At 43.6% G+C, this 13,550-nt stretch overlaps 1 protein-coding gene across 1 annotated transcript in view; it reads left to right on the top strand.

Moving 5' to 3' along the window:
* The window catches only part of HS6ST2 (heparan sulfate 6-O-sulfotransferase 2), a 128,465-nt gene that overhangs the window by 20,086 nt on the left and 94,829 nt on the right, over positions 1-13,550 (top strand). The window lies entirely within an intron of this gene.

Raw genomic sequence — 13,550 nt, forward strand, 5'->3', positions numbered from 1 at the left:
ACTAGGTCTGCTAATTAATTAAGATCACATGTTCCAGCTATTAGTTTGGCCATTGCTTTTCTCCATTAAGCAGGCAGCGAAATGCCAGGGAAGGGAAGAGGGCTTCTCCCCTCTACTGAGCACCACGAGACCTGGGTGATAGTTGCAGGGGGCTGTTGTGCCCCGGGTTGGCAGTCTGTTGATGGAGTGGTACCATTTCTTGCTCCAAAGGGGAGAATTTGGTTTATGTGGCAGTAATTGATGGGAAATTCTGCATGCTAGTATTCACCTGATTTTTTTCTACGTGTCTGCTATGATGAAGGCTTGCTGGAGTGAGGTGTTAGTAGCGAAACTTGCTAGGTGCGTGATGGCGATGCTGAGAACTAGACTTTATTTTTAAATAAGCAGTCATTGGTCTGGTTTGTTTTTTTAAAAACATATTTTTAATCAAGTCTTATTGTTGAAATCCAGGGCAGAGTACATCACCTCCGTGATTGTCTAGACAGGTTACCCGTGTCCCTGTTAAGCAACCTCATTATTTATTTATAGTTATTTATTATAATAAATGTGATTGCCTGCAGTAAGATGCTAACTCTACTGAGTCGTATTTCAGGTTGCACAGCTGTGTTGGTTGAATTTTCAGAATAAGTAAAACACTTACAGCTGTACACAGAACAGCCTCTTTGACTCTGGGCTGACTCCAGTAGGTGCTGTTCTTGGGAGAGGTGCAAGAGGAGGAGGAGGAGGCGGTGTCCTTCAAGCTTGCATGCTGCCTGACCTTGGATGAAGTCCTTGTGGGGTGCAGGAGCCGGTGGAGCTTGCTGTTGTTGTCGACTTCATCAGGGCTAGGATATTACCAGAAGTGCTGCATTTCAACGCTTTAAAAACATGCAGTCTCTGCACAAACACTGATGGTTTATGGATTTAATGTGTTAACACAGGGGTCAAGTTCTGTCTTTGGTACAGACCCATTGACTTCGGTAGAGTTACTGAAGATTGCTTCTCTCAGTGGCTAAGATGAAAATTTGGTGTTTATTTTGACCAGGAGTTCTGTTGTATGGAAGGAGCTTGGGGGGCATCCTTACAGCTTGGGTTTACAGGGAGAAAACAGAAGCTTCCATGTATTTGACTTCTGTCCAAAGAGGGTGACTTTCTTTTTGACCAGTTACCCAAAATCTGGGGTTCTCTGATCCGTTTGCGCAAGGAGGAGAGATTGACAGGAAAACTAGGAATCCATGTGTGTCCTGTTGAATACATACATGGCATCCAAGCCCTATTTTCCTCATTCCTTCCGGATGAGACTTGACCAAAGGGCACAGTTTCCTTGCTCATACTTTCTAATCGGTCTTCAACCTGGAGATGTTCCTTGCTTTTTCTCCCCTCAGAGTCTTGAGTCTGGAACTACTCTTACTGATGTCCTGGTTGTTCAGCCTCTTTCAGAAGCTTTGCAAAGCTCCTCTGGATTCCACTAAATTTTGGACACGTGCTACTTGCGTATGCCTGTCCTCTGGGTGGATTGCAGTCAAACCCATCTGTTTGGTGAGGCGGGACCGAAACTATAAGCAGAAAACAACCACGGAGTGGTGGAAAGCTTATCCAGAGGTATGTTTTATGTGTCTTTTGAGCAATGGGATTATGTACAGTAGATCTGTTTTGGTTAGGTTGATCTTATGGCAACACGTAGTCAAAATGGTTGAGCTTGGCTAGAGGAATATTTTCTTTCCTATAGAACTTAATTTTATTAAAGTGTGAAAGAACATTAAGTTGGCATTTTATGAAATTACTGGAGGGAATTGAAGTTAGTTGTTCCCTGTAGCATTTGATAAAATACACGAAGTCCAGAAGGAATGAATGATTCACTTCTCGACTGTCAGCTGTGGTGGAAAAATGAGGTGAAGCTGGATTCGTGATTTGAAAATCTGTTCATCAGCACTGGAACTTGTCAAAACATAATTTCATCTTGTTAATTTTAGTGAGTTATTGACTGAAAAGTAAATCATAAAGATTTGTAGGAGAGCAAAACGGTGTTTTACAGTGAGTGCTTATTTTTTTCAAGCTTGGTTTTTTTTCAAGGAAGATTTCATAGAACTTCCTGCTATTATAAAGCTAACATGTGCTTGTTCCGGTAATGCCTGCCTGATTGCAGAATTTGAGGTTTAATCATGCACCATCAAATTCTATTTTCAAATTTAGTGTTAAAACAGTCTTTCAGGCTTAAGTTAACCTGCTCGCTTTCATTTCAATGCACATAAAGTGGCAGATAATTATTGTGCTTGCTGTATTTCTCTCATTAAGATTAATAGGTTAGTATTACAGCTTCTGCCAGACCACAAATAATAAGAGGTACTTCAGGTGTGACTTGAAAGAAAAAAAAAATCCAAGGAATCACACACAGTGAGGTAATGGGTGTCTTGCAGCAGAGACCAGGTAAATGATTTAATGAGTTGAGATCAGCTGAAAGTCAAACATAAAACCTGTTCAGGCTTGTTAGCTAATCTCATCCATAAAACTAACTGCCTATTCTTCATGGATGTTAACTCAGTTATACTAATGCTTTAAGGTAAAAAACCTACGAAAGTGGAAAAGTTGCATTTGAAAAGGGAATAATAAATGAGCCTTTTTGCTGTAATTAAGCAAACTGTTGATTAAGCAGACCTGTGGGCTGATTCAGACACTAGTGTTCATGGTGTACAACTGATTGTGTTCAGTCACTGCTGTTGAATGTGATTGACCAGCTGCATCCTAAGCAAGATTCTGGGATGGGGACTTCCAGATTTCTGTGCCAGTACATACTGGCATGCAGCAAAGAAACCTCTAAGAGGAGGAAATATGCTGGCTGTGGGAAGGATGTACGTGCAGGGAAGGAGTGCTTACAAGACCTCTTGTATCATCATTGACTTAAATGAGTTCATGTCTGGTAATATATGCAAGTAATGCAGCATTTTGGGTCTGAAAATTACTCTAGGATTCCTGGATGCGAGACTGTATTGCTGTGAATTGCTCATAAGTAATTTTGCTGGAGCCCTAATGAAATAGCAGAATTTGAGTGGTTTGGGCTGTTCTTGGGCAGTGCAAGGTTTACTGTATGCTTCCCTCCTCCTGCTATCTCCAGAAGCACTGCAGTGGCACATGCTCAAAGGTCCAGTTTGTAAAAAGTACTGGGATGTGTAAAAAGTAGTGCTTATCTTCAAAACTGGTTTTTCTAGAAGGGTCACTCTGTAAAGCGTATTTTTTCCAAGTGACCTTACTTTTTTTACTGTTAAAAGGCAGCGCAGCCTTGGGTTCCAGCTGTTCTTCCCACTGCTTTTGGAAGTACATACCATGGAGTAACACCCCATTGTGCTCCGAGGTGTGTGACAGTCCCACCTCCAAAGAGACAGCAGTTGGAGCAGGAGGTCTCAGGGTAGCCATGTCTGTTGGCACCATCGGCAGAGACCTGGAGGAGCTGGAGGCTGAAGGTTCTTGTAGACACCTCAAAGCACCCTTTAAAGTTTTTTTATATAAGGAGGAGAGCTGCTTTCCAGGTGCTTTCCTTGGACGTTATGGAGAGGCTTGCTATGGGAGAAAGCCCAGAGGCTGGTTGGTTTACTTGGCTTATGGATGGGGTGGGCAAGCTCTTCCTGGCTGGGTTTGGAGGTGGCAATTGGGAAAAGGGTGAGAAGAGCCCAGAATCTGAAGCCAAACAGCTGGTTTGGTAGAGAAGCAAGGAGGAATATATAGATAGAAGCTGAAGTTGCTGGCTATGAGAAGGACCTTTCTCTTCAGGTCTCTGGGTGGGTAACAGCGGGGCAAGATGCCATTGTCAAGGTCAAAGAATGTGCTATAATTGAGTTGTGAGATGAGTGGTCCCCAGGTGAGAGCTGCTGTGTGTGGCTGGGTAGGAAAGGCTGTTCTTTAAATCTTATGCAGAAAGAATCAGCAAACCTTAGATACAGCCTGGCTGTGAGGATCTCAAGTGGTTTGTTAAAAGCATGTTTGATGAATGTAGAGATGAAGGAAAGATGGGGAGACAGCTGGAGAGACAAGTGCATCCGAGCCTGGGAGAGAAAAGCCAGCATGCAGGGTGGGGGCAACGAGCTAGTGGGGAACGGGGAGGGTGGGAGGAGGACGGCTCGGGGTTCAAGTGTGCGGCTTCATCGCTGTGGGAGCAGCGCTGCTCCTCAGTGCTTTATATTGCTGGTGATGGGCTTGGAGAAATAATGTGCTGCCTAAAAGAATAAAAATCCAAATATTTCTTTGCCATTGAGGAACGCAGGGTGCTTGTACAAAAAGCTGGAAGAAAGGCCTGCATTAAACAATGAGGATAATTTGACCCATCGTCCGTCTACTGCTTGTTCCCTCCCACAGGTCTGCTGAATTTTAGTAAGGACTGAATAAGGGAGGAAGAAGACACTGTGATCAGTTTGCTTCGCAGTTATTTTGGAGCTAATTTCTGGTGGCTGTGGCTGCAATGGGCAGGAATTAGGAGAAGGAGTCTTTAGCAGAGAGATGCTGCTTGGAAAACTAAGTCAGCCTCCCCGCATGTAACCAACTCTTTCTCCCCTTGTCCTGCTTTCAACCTCCGATTAACGTTCGCTGATTTAAAAGAGGAAGGAGCTTCTAAAAGAACTTGATAGTATGTTAGTGAAACCGCTTGGTGTTGGGTGTTTCTGCCGTTTCCTTTACCAGTGCTATTGAAACTGAGCTCTTCTGTGGTTCCGGTCTCAAATTCTTTGCAGGAGTTGGAGGAGCAGGGGGAGTTGTTCACTGCTTTCCTGTTAGTTTACCCTGTAATACATCCATGAAATCGGTACTTGGCAGGATCTTCAATATATATAATCTGTTCAAGAAATATTCTCAAGTTGGAGGTGAAGAGCTGCAGTAGTAATTTGGGGGGGGATGCATTTCTCTCTTCTGCATCTTTTTGGTTGGTTGGTTGTTTTTTTGCTGGTGTTAAGATTAATATTGAATTAGTGCTGTTTTGAAGAATTTGTCATTCAGGTGGCCAGAAACAGTAAACACAAACAGCAGCTGAAACAGTAAACACAAACAGTCCTAACGTGGCCAGGCAGAGGAGAGTTAATCATTCATCACACTCCCAGTTCGTTAGAAAGATAATGTTTGAGGAAATTAAAGCGTGATGCAGAACTGTTCAGAGGTTCTTTCCCTGGACCATGCATATGCTCACGCTCTATTTGCAATTATTCTGCTGTTATGTCTGTTCAGCTGCTGGAAAGCACGTGAAAATCTAATATCAGGCTCAAACTGTGCCTCCTTTATTTATAAACAGCTCTTCTTTTGTGTTATACTGATAGAGCGTGATACAGACATCTTGTGATAGACGATGTCGGTATACGGTGCCAAAAATGAAGAGGAAACATTTTATGTGATTAAACAACTGAGACATACTGACAGATGTTTGCTTGACAGAGTTTGCAGGAAAAGCAGCGCTGCTCAGATCTGGTTAATACTCGTGCGTGTGTTTGTGCCCCAGATTCAGGGGGAGCTGTTAGGAGCTGGCAGCTTCCTAGGACCCCTGCCCTGTCCCAGCCCCTCCATCTCCTCTCTGGAGGATTCCTTTTTCTTAGCGTCTTCATTTTTATTTTTCTGGCTCACAGCTCTGTGTTTTTTGCTTGTAATTCAGGAAGTTATTTCTGTTTTCGGTGAAGGCTTTTAACATAGATCTTGCCAAATTAAAATCAAAGCCAAGGTACTTGTGACCTCTTGGCCCTGGCTGAATGTCCTTCCGCTTTAATTCCCAACCAGATGTTTTTGTGTTTTAAGGGCAGTTTATGTTGGGGCTTTGGCAATTTTTGAGTATTAAAACAGCTTTAATTTGAAGTTTGAATTGAAGATAGTACAGCTATGGCTTTTGAAACGTTTCAGTTGACTATTTCTCATTATGCAGGTGACAGAAAGACCTTAAATATTTTGAAGTTGTATTCAGAGAAGAAATAAAAATTAATGCAGACCTGTCCAAGCAAGTCTGGGTTTTTTCTGTCAGATTAGTAGAGCAGGATGGACCTTTTTGTGATGTATAATCAAGTTGGAAACATGTTTTGAGTCAGACTGCAAAGGTGTAATCCCCTTCAGGGATTATGGTATGCTTTGCATATTGCCTCCAAGTGCCTATCCAAGGATTGAATGGATGCTTTAACCCTGCTGCTATCTATAGCACTTTGGAAAGCAGTCATTCATGAAAATGGATTTTAACAGCAGCTTTGCAGAGACCTGAAGGAAAGCAAGGGTACCTGGGAGAACACGGAACAGCATTGATTGCTCAGGAAGGCACTGTGGTTCTGACAACCGCGGTGATGAAAAAGGACACCACCTCATGTGCCAGGAGTACTGTAACTTATTTGGGGGTGAACTCACCCCATAAAGGAAGAGCAGGATGAATTAATAAAAAACCAGCTGTGGGCTACTGAGGATGCAATGCTTGTAGAACCAATCTGGGCAGTTTTCACACAAGTTTATCCCCTTATATTGTTCGGATTTGGAAATAGAGTGAGTTTAAAATAAAAATACATAACCATTGCATCCTACATCGAGTCAGATACTGTATATTTCTCCTCCCGCCAACCTGTGCAGCCCTCTCCTGGAGAGTCTGAGCAGTATTAATTCTTCATAGACTCCTGCTGTGTCCATCTGTTAAACCTTCTCCTCAGCTTATTGCAATGCCCTGGCGTGAGTCAGTGCACTAATACAAGAAGGAAAAAAGGTTATTTGGTCTGCCAGCTCCCTGAACCTGGTTTTTACTGCAGGAGCACTAAGGTGAAGTCTTATGACAACAGCATGTGCCAGGGGTGTTCCTGCCTGGGAGGCACAGCCGTTGTCTTGTGGCCTTGTTAAATTGCCAGCTGCATTGAAACAGCAAAGTTAACTCCACCTGAGCCTGTCTGCCCATCTGCCAGGTCAGAATAAAGACTTGTCCAGCCCTGGTGACACATGCTTGGGGACAAGTATAAAAAATAATCCAGATCTCTTCCCTCTATAGTTGATAGAAGTCAGCAACGCAGTGTAAGCTCTAAGGCATTTCTTAAGTGCCTCTTTATGTGTTTAATGGCAAGAATTGTCTGATTTTCATCAGTGGGACTTAAGATATTTTAAAGGTGAATGGCATGATTGTGTTTGCTTTCCTAGACCATCTCTCTGCTTGTAAACACCTGGTGGTGTTGGAGCAAAGCAATCATAGTTTTCTATTGACTCTTAATTAGGTAACAAATGGTAATGTGTTACATTATATTTATTTAGTCTAGTTTGCATGGGGTGGAAGGTAAAGTGAGGACTCTTATTTGTTGGTGCGTGGTTAAGAGGGGTAGATGTGGCTCTACACAGGTGCAGGCAGGATGATGGGGAGCTGGGAAGGTGGGACCGTGTGTGCTATACAATGCTTACGCCATAAACATTTCAATAAAAGAAAACTCCCCCTTTATCCTTCTGCGCTTGTGTTGAAGGGAGTACGTTTGTTCTTTTTGACTCAGTTGTGGGAGAATGTTAAGTTATTGCTTCATCCTGTAAAGGCAGTTGGCGAACAGGGTGGAGAGATAGCGTAAAGGCTAAATAAGTGTAAAAGATTTAAGTGTTTCTAATTTATGGCACAGCGCTCACAGGGGAATACGCTCACAAAGACCTGCAGCGTCTTTTCCTATTGAATGAACGGATTAATGATGGCAAAGTCTGCCGTGTTAGGGACGTGTGTGAGGTCACTCCTTGCGGCTGGCCGTAGGAAATACTTCAGTTGGAAAAAGCCACCGTTTCCTTGCGGCTGCTTCGGATTCTGCTTTTACAGTTGAGAGAGCAGACTTTTCCTGGGATAGTTTTGGAAAATATTTAATTAAGCGGCTCTAATGAGGGGCCATTATAACTGCAAACAGAATTATTGTTATCATCATTTCAGCTGTTAACATTTTAAGGGCAGTTGTTCACAAACTGTTCAGTAATTAGGACCCAATTCACTGTGGAAAAATTGTGGTTGGGCTGCTGCTGCGGCAAGTGTAATGTGAAGAGGAGCAAGAAGTCATCCTTCCGAGGATGTGTAGTGGACACATGGTCCATCGCTTCTCTGTAACGTAATCTCTCTTCAGTGCAGGCTGTGAAGGCTTAGATCCTAGAAGTGGTGTGGAATGTTTTGGTATGCTTGCGATAGGCTTATTCACCATCAGGAGCATCGTGAGGTTATTTCATTGTCCTTTCTCACGTGTGCAGAGCAGAAGCTTGCCACAGAACTGTGGAAACTTGTACTTCTGGCACAGCTGCTCTGATGATCAGAGTCTATGGCAATTCTGCAGACATAGTAGTATCATGATATTAATAGCCAGGTGAGCGTTTCAACCTCCTAGGAAATTAAACAGTATGAGGAGGGGAAAAGCGCAAATTACCTTTCTGTTCTTAGTAAGAAACAGCACCTTTCACAGCTTGATGCAAATTGTTTCTAGTTAAGGAATGTCTTAAAATGCAACTCTGCAGGGTTGCTCAGCTGTAGCTATAGTTAGAACTGCAACTATAGATAGCATTAAATTTATTTAAGTGCTAATAAAGTGAAGTTTGGCATTTCCTCTGAGACTTATTTTAGACCAAGTCTATCTGTGGCTTTGTTCACCTCGTTTTCAAGCACCTTCATACTGCTTAGGCTGGGCAAGTTAATGCGGGGCTCTGTTGGTGTCTGGCTGAGCAAGGGCATTGCTTCTTCATCCTGGTAGGGATGGTCCTGCAGAAGGTGTGCTGGTTGTACCAGCCTTCCTGCTGCTCCTAGTCCTGGCAGGGTGGCCAAGTGCAGCTGGAGCATGGGGCTTTGCTTCCGTGGGCAACCACCTTTGATATTAAAAGAATATGGTATAAATCTCATGCCGAGGATTCACATTTCTTGTCTTTTTGCTTTCTGGATTAGAGCACAGACTACAACTCTTGATCAGTAAATCCTTTCTAAGCGGGAGAGGTGGTGATTGTACAGTGCTGGCCATGCAGACAGCAGTTAAAGAGCTTTGGCTGAAAAATGGGGCTTGGTGGTGGCACAGAAGGAGCTCTGGAGAATGTTTGGTGCCATATTTGAGCCCTGAGACTCTTGGAACAGTCTTGCATTTTCAACTCTTCAACTTAAGTAAATGTCTTCTCTCTTCAGAGCAGATGTTTAACTTTTGTTGGATCTGAACTAGGTGTTTTCTAGGTAGCAATGGTTTGCTCTTGGCAGAGAACATGGTAGGAAGTCGTTACTGGTCTCAGAGGTGCTACCAGAAGCCTGTGGTGTTGGTGGGAGATCATGATGTCCCTGTCCAATGACTCAATGGCCTGTTGTTACAGGACTGCCCCTTGGAAAGCAGGCCTAGGGGTTAGGACCAGGGACCACTGCCGGGTTTCTGACCCGAGAGCTGACTTCCCACAAGACCCTGCTGTCCTCCAGACCTGTTCTTGCCATTTTACAGGTAGGAACCACAGATAAAACAGGGATCAAGTTTGGTACCATGGTGCAGCTGTGGGAGAGCCGAGTAGTGAAGTGCTGTGTAGTTTTGGTCTGAGAAAAGGTGTTTTTCCAAGGGAAGGGAAAGATATCTCATTCCATGAACGGTTGTGTATGGTGTTCCTTGGGCTACTGCAGAGAGAGAATTAATGATGCCTTCAGAGACCTTTGAGCCAGCCAAGGAGTGTGGTAGCCCCAGGACATGTGCTGGGGTACGGAGGAAGGCCAGCACTGCTCTCCTTCCTTGTAGGCTTGTTCCTGGAGCTAAGGCAGAAGCGGATCTGGTGGTGAGCTGAAAAACCTGTTTCAGTTAGCATTTCCAGTCCAGGGATTAGCCATCCATACCCTGGAGCTGAAAACTTGTTGCTTTGCCTGCAGGATTGAGTCAGGATAGGCTGAGAAGCTTTCCTGTGAGCACTGCCTCTCCTCACCTCCTGGGCAAACTGTTGTTCCTTGGGGTTTCGTGGAGGAACTTTTGGGAGGGCTTGAACCTCAACTCCTCAACAAAACATCTGTGACTCATGGTAAATCATGTACGCGCTCTCTCTGTTTCTTCCTCTTCCCTGGAGAAAGATCTCCTGCTTTGTCTTCTGTGTATAAGGTACCAGTAGATCTACAAAGCCTCAGAGTGTGGAGCTGTGTGGTGCCATTGCAGATGTCCCAAGTCCTTCAGAGGCTTGTAGCAAGCTGAGCACAACCCTGTCGTATGAAAGCTTCACTGGTGTACTGCAAGACGTAAGCCAAAGTTTCCAACACTGGAGAAGCTGGTGCTCGTTTCCATTCTCATCCTAAGCAGTCTACTAGCAAAGGAATTTATGGTAATGAAAATATTTTTTGTGCAAAATGCAGTAACATAGAGCAATAAAACCCTGTAATTGCAGCAGGAATATTCCATATTAAACCAAACTATCAATTATAGTTTGCGTAGAGGTTTGCTAGACTAAAAAGGTGGTGCTTTCATGTGAAAAAATATTCATTATCTTCTTTCAAACACACCTTAATTGCCAACATCAAAGTTATTAATTAAGCAATACATCTCGCAAAACTGGATTGCCTCATCTAGTGCATGTGGAGTGTGGTAAGTAGAGTACAAGGGAACGTATGAGCCTTCTGGATCCTTGCAAGGGAGACTATAAAGGCTATACTCAAAGGAGTTGATTTTATAAGAAATGTCATGTTTTAGGATGTGGCTTAGTTGCTTTGGCAGCAGAACTGTAAGAGAAACAGTGACAAATTCTTTAGCTAGTCATTTCACATGACTTGAGAAACGGTGCCTGCGCAGTCCTGCGTTGCAGCCGGCTCGGGGGTTGGCAACACTTTGTGGTTGGCATCCCTTCTTCCAGGCCTGCCCATCCCTGGGGCTTAGTCCCAAATGGTCCAGGTGCCCCAAAATGGGATTTGGCAACAAACAAACAAGAGCAGCTGGAGCAAGAGAAGACAAGGAGAGAATCTGAATTTTGTTTGTCTGTCCCCAGTTGTACCTGTGCTGCTGGTTTCCAGTTGCTTCCAGTGCTGTTTTTGAAAGTAGCTGTGTTTTTCATAATAGAGATGTTCTTCTCGAGCTCCTTATTCCTGCATACTTTTCCTTCAGAGGCATTTTGGATTTCCATGCTAGCAGAGGTCTCGTGTCTTGGTTGAAATTTAATTTTAAGACTGCAGGTTTAGACCTGGAAATTTAATTTCTTTAGCTTCTGGTAACTCAGTCTTTGCTCAAAAATAGCCTTTCCCTATAATGTGGCTGGTTGGCATCATATCTGATTAGTGTGAGGAGAATCTCAGATCAGCTCTGTTATGTATCGGATGCTTGTTGTTTTCTCTCCATTTTGCTTTTCTCTCCTTTGTTGTACCACTCAGGACCTCCCCGAAATTAATGATGAAAAGCTGTTGCAGAGATCAGGCCTCATGTTTACAGATGAGACTTCAGAGCACAGTTGGATCACTGGATATCCAATTCACGCTGTGCCAACCGAACCTTCCCCTCCAGTGCCTCGATGCACCCTCCCTGGGCAGAAACTCTCCTCCCTCTTTGATAATGTGCTTAAAGCCCTTTTATGCTTGACTCTAATTTTGTTACAGGTGTGAACTTGCCACGATAACAGTGAATATTTTTTTTTTTCTTTCCTCTATATGATTTTAGGGAATGATATTACCTTGTTTCCCACTAGCTCTTGAGGAAACTATACCTGTAAAGTATTTGTCTCATCAATTTGCAAAGACATCTTTATTGTCCTTGGTGGATCGTAAAGGCTGCTTTCCAAGAGCGATGTTTACTGTAAAAGCTAATGAAGACATCATTGCTTTCCATGGCATCTCATAGCTTGTGCTTCAGAAAGTGTGATTGATTCCTTGTTGTGGCTGCATTTTAACTTCTGCTAGGTGTGTGTGTTTATGAATTTTTTATCAGCTTGTTAATGGTGGACTTGAGGGATCAGACAAAGAGATCGTTCTCTAAACTGTCAGGGCTTGCTTGCAGCAGGCAGGGAAAGTGCCTGGTGCTCTATTGGCCTTCCATGTTGTTTTTTTATGGTTTTTTTATGTTTGGTTTTTTTTTTAATAAGAAAGTGCTAAAGTGTGCTTCAATTAAAATTAAACATTTAATAATTAAACTTTTTTTTTAAGATGTTTCTCTCCCTCATCTCAGTGTGAGTAGGAAGAGTGTTCCCGATTACACTTTTATGACTATAGATTTTCCACTTCACATTCTCAAGAGCATGGAAACGTGATTAATGGAAAAGATTGTCAAACGGCATTAATCACTGTTGATTTCTTATTGATTCTTGCCCCCCTTTTTCCCAGAGAGTCCATGTGCTTGCACCGACTGGTCAACTTCTGTGCAGTGAATAAAATCTTACACCTTTGGCAGTGCCCTCTTGCCCTGCCGTTCGAAGGAGTGCAGTGAAGAGCCCTGGAGCTGCTCACCTGGGATTATTGGGAGGCTTTAGTCATGGCAGAGAGAAATAATGGGAGGAGAGGATAAGCGTATTTTATTTGATGCTGTTGCTTCGCTGTTACATGCACTAAACTATGTGCTTAAGACAAGTGGTTTTACATCTAATGTATATTTTCAGCCAGGGTGGCCTTTGTGAGACATAAATGACATAAGGTGAACAAACTGCTTATTAAGGTAAGACAATGAAGGACCAGTTTTAAAAGGTTAAGATGTACTAGAAAGTATCGGTGCATCCTCCAAGTCATTAATGCTGTACAGAATGCACAGCATGTGGTATTTTGAAAGGCCACTGTAACCTTTTCAAGCATGAAGCATGCTAAAAGGAATCTATTTCCTTACTGCTTTGAAAAGGGAAATCAGTCTTAAGCCTTATTTTTTATTTGTTTAAAAAACCCCTTTTCTTCAAGAGTAAAAAGAGAGGGAGGATCCTTAAAGCAAAGTGAGCAGCGAGCTGTCTGTTGCAAAGGAAACAGCTCTGAAAGTCCACAAATGATGCAAGATGTAAAATTTTGGTTGTATTTTCTCCCCTAGATCCTTAGCTGACTTTTAAGCTTTGCACAGGCTTGGGTTTTGTCTCTATTCAGAATGATGAAACAAGGCAGAAACTTGCTGAAACTCGATGAAACTTGCTGTCCCGTGCTGTCACGCAGCAGCACCGCTCCCACTCGACAGGTCTCTGCTTCAAAACCTATCGCTTCTCATTACCTGCCAGCACCTGAAAGCAGCTGCAGCCATTCCCTCCTGCCCCGCAGATGCTGCAGCCATGTGCCCATCCCGTCCAAGTTCTGGGGGGCAGCAGCAGTACCCAAACAGACAGTAAGTGATTGACCTGTTACCCCCTATTCTGATCTCCTGGGGTGGGCTGGCCAACGCCGTGCTTTCAGAGTGCTGTGGAAGGCCAGTCCTGCCTCCTTCTCCTGCTTGGTGCAACTTGAGGACTATTTTGGGGGATATTGTTCCCCTGCCTGCTTTGCATTTGCAGTTGCGTATTAAAGGGGAAGGTTGTGAACAGTTAACAAGCCGCTTCAGACTTGAGGAAGCCCCCAAACTGCCTTTTGCTCGAGTCAGCTTGTCTGTTGGATGGCTCTACTGAGTTGAAGCAGCTGGGCTTTGCAGCAGGCATCTCGCTTTTGTTGCTGAGAAGGTCTTCATGAAACAAATAAACCAGATGCAAGTTCTGACTTT

This window comes from Cuculus canorus, chromosome 10 (assembly GCF_017976375.1).
Source record: "Cuculus canorus isolate bCucCan1 chromosome 10, bCucCan1.pri, whole genome shotgun sequence".
Taxonomy (NCBI): domain Eukaryota; kingdom Metazoa; phylum Chordata; class Aves; order Cuculiformes; family Cuculidae; genus Cuculus; species Cuculus canorus.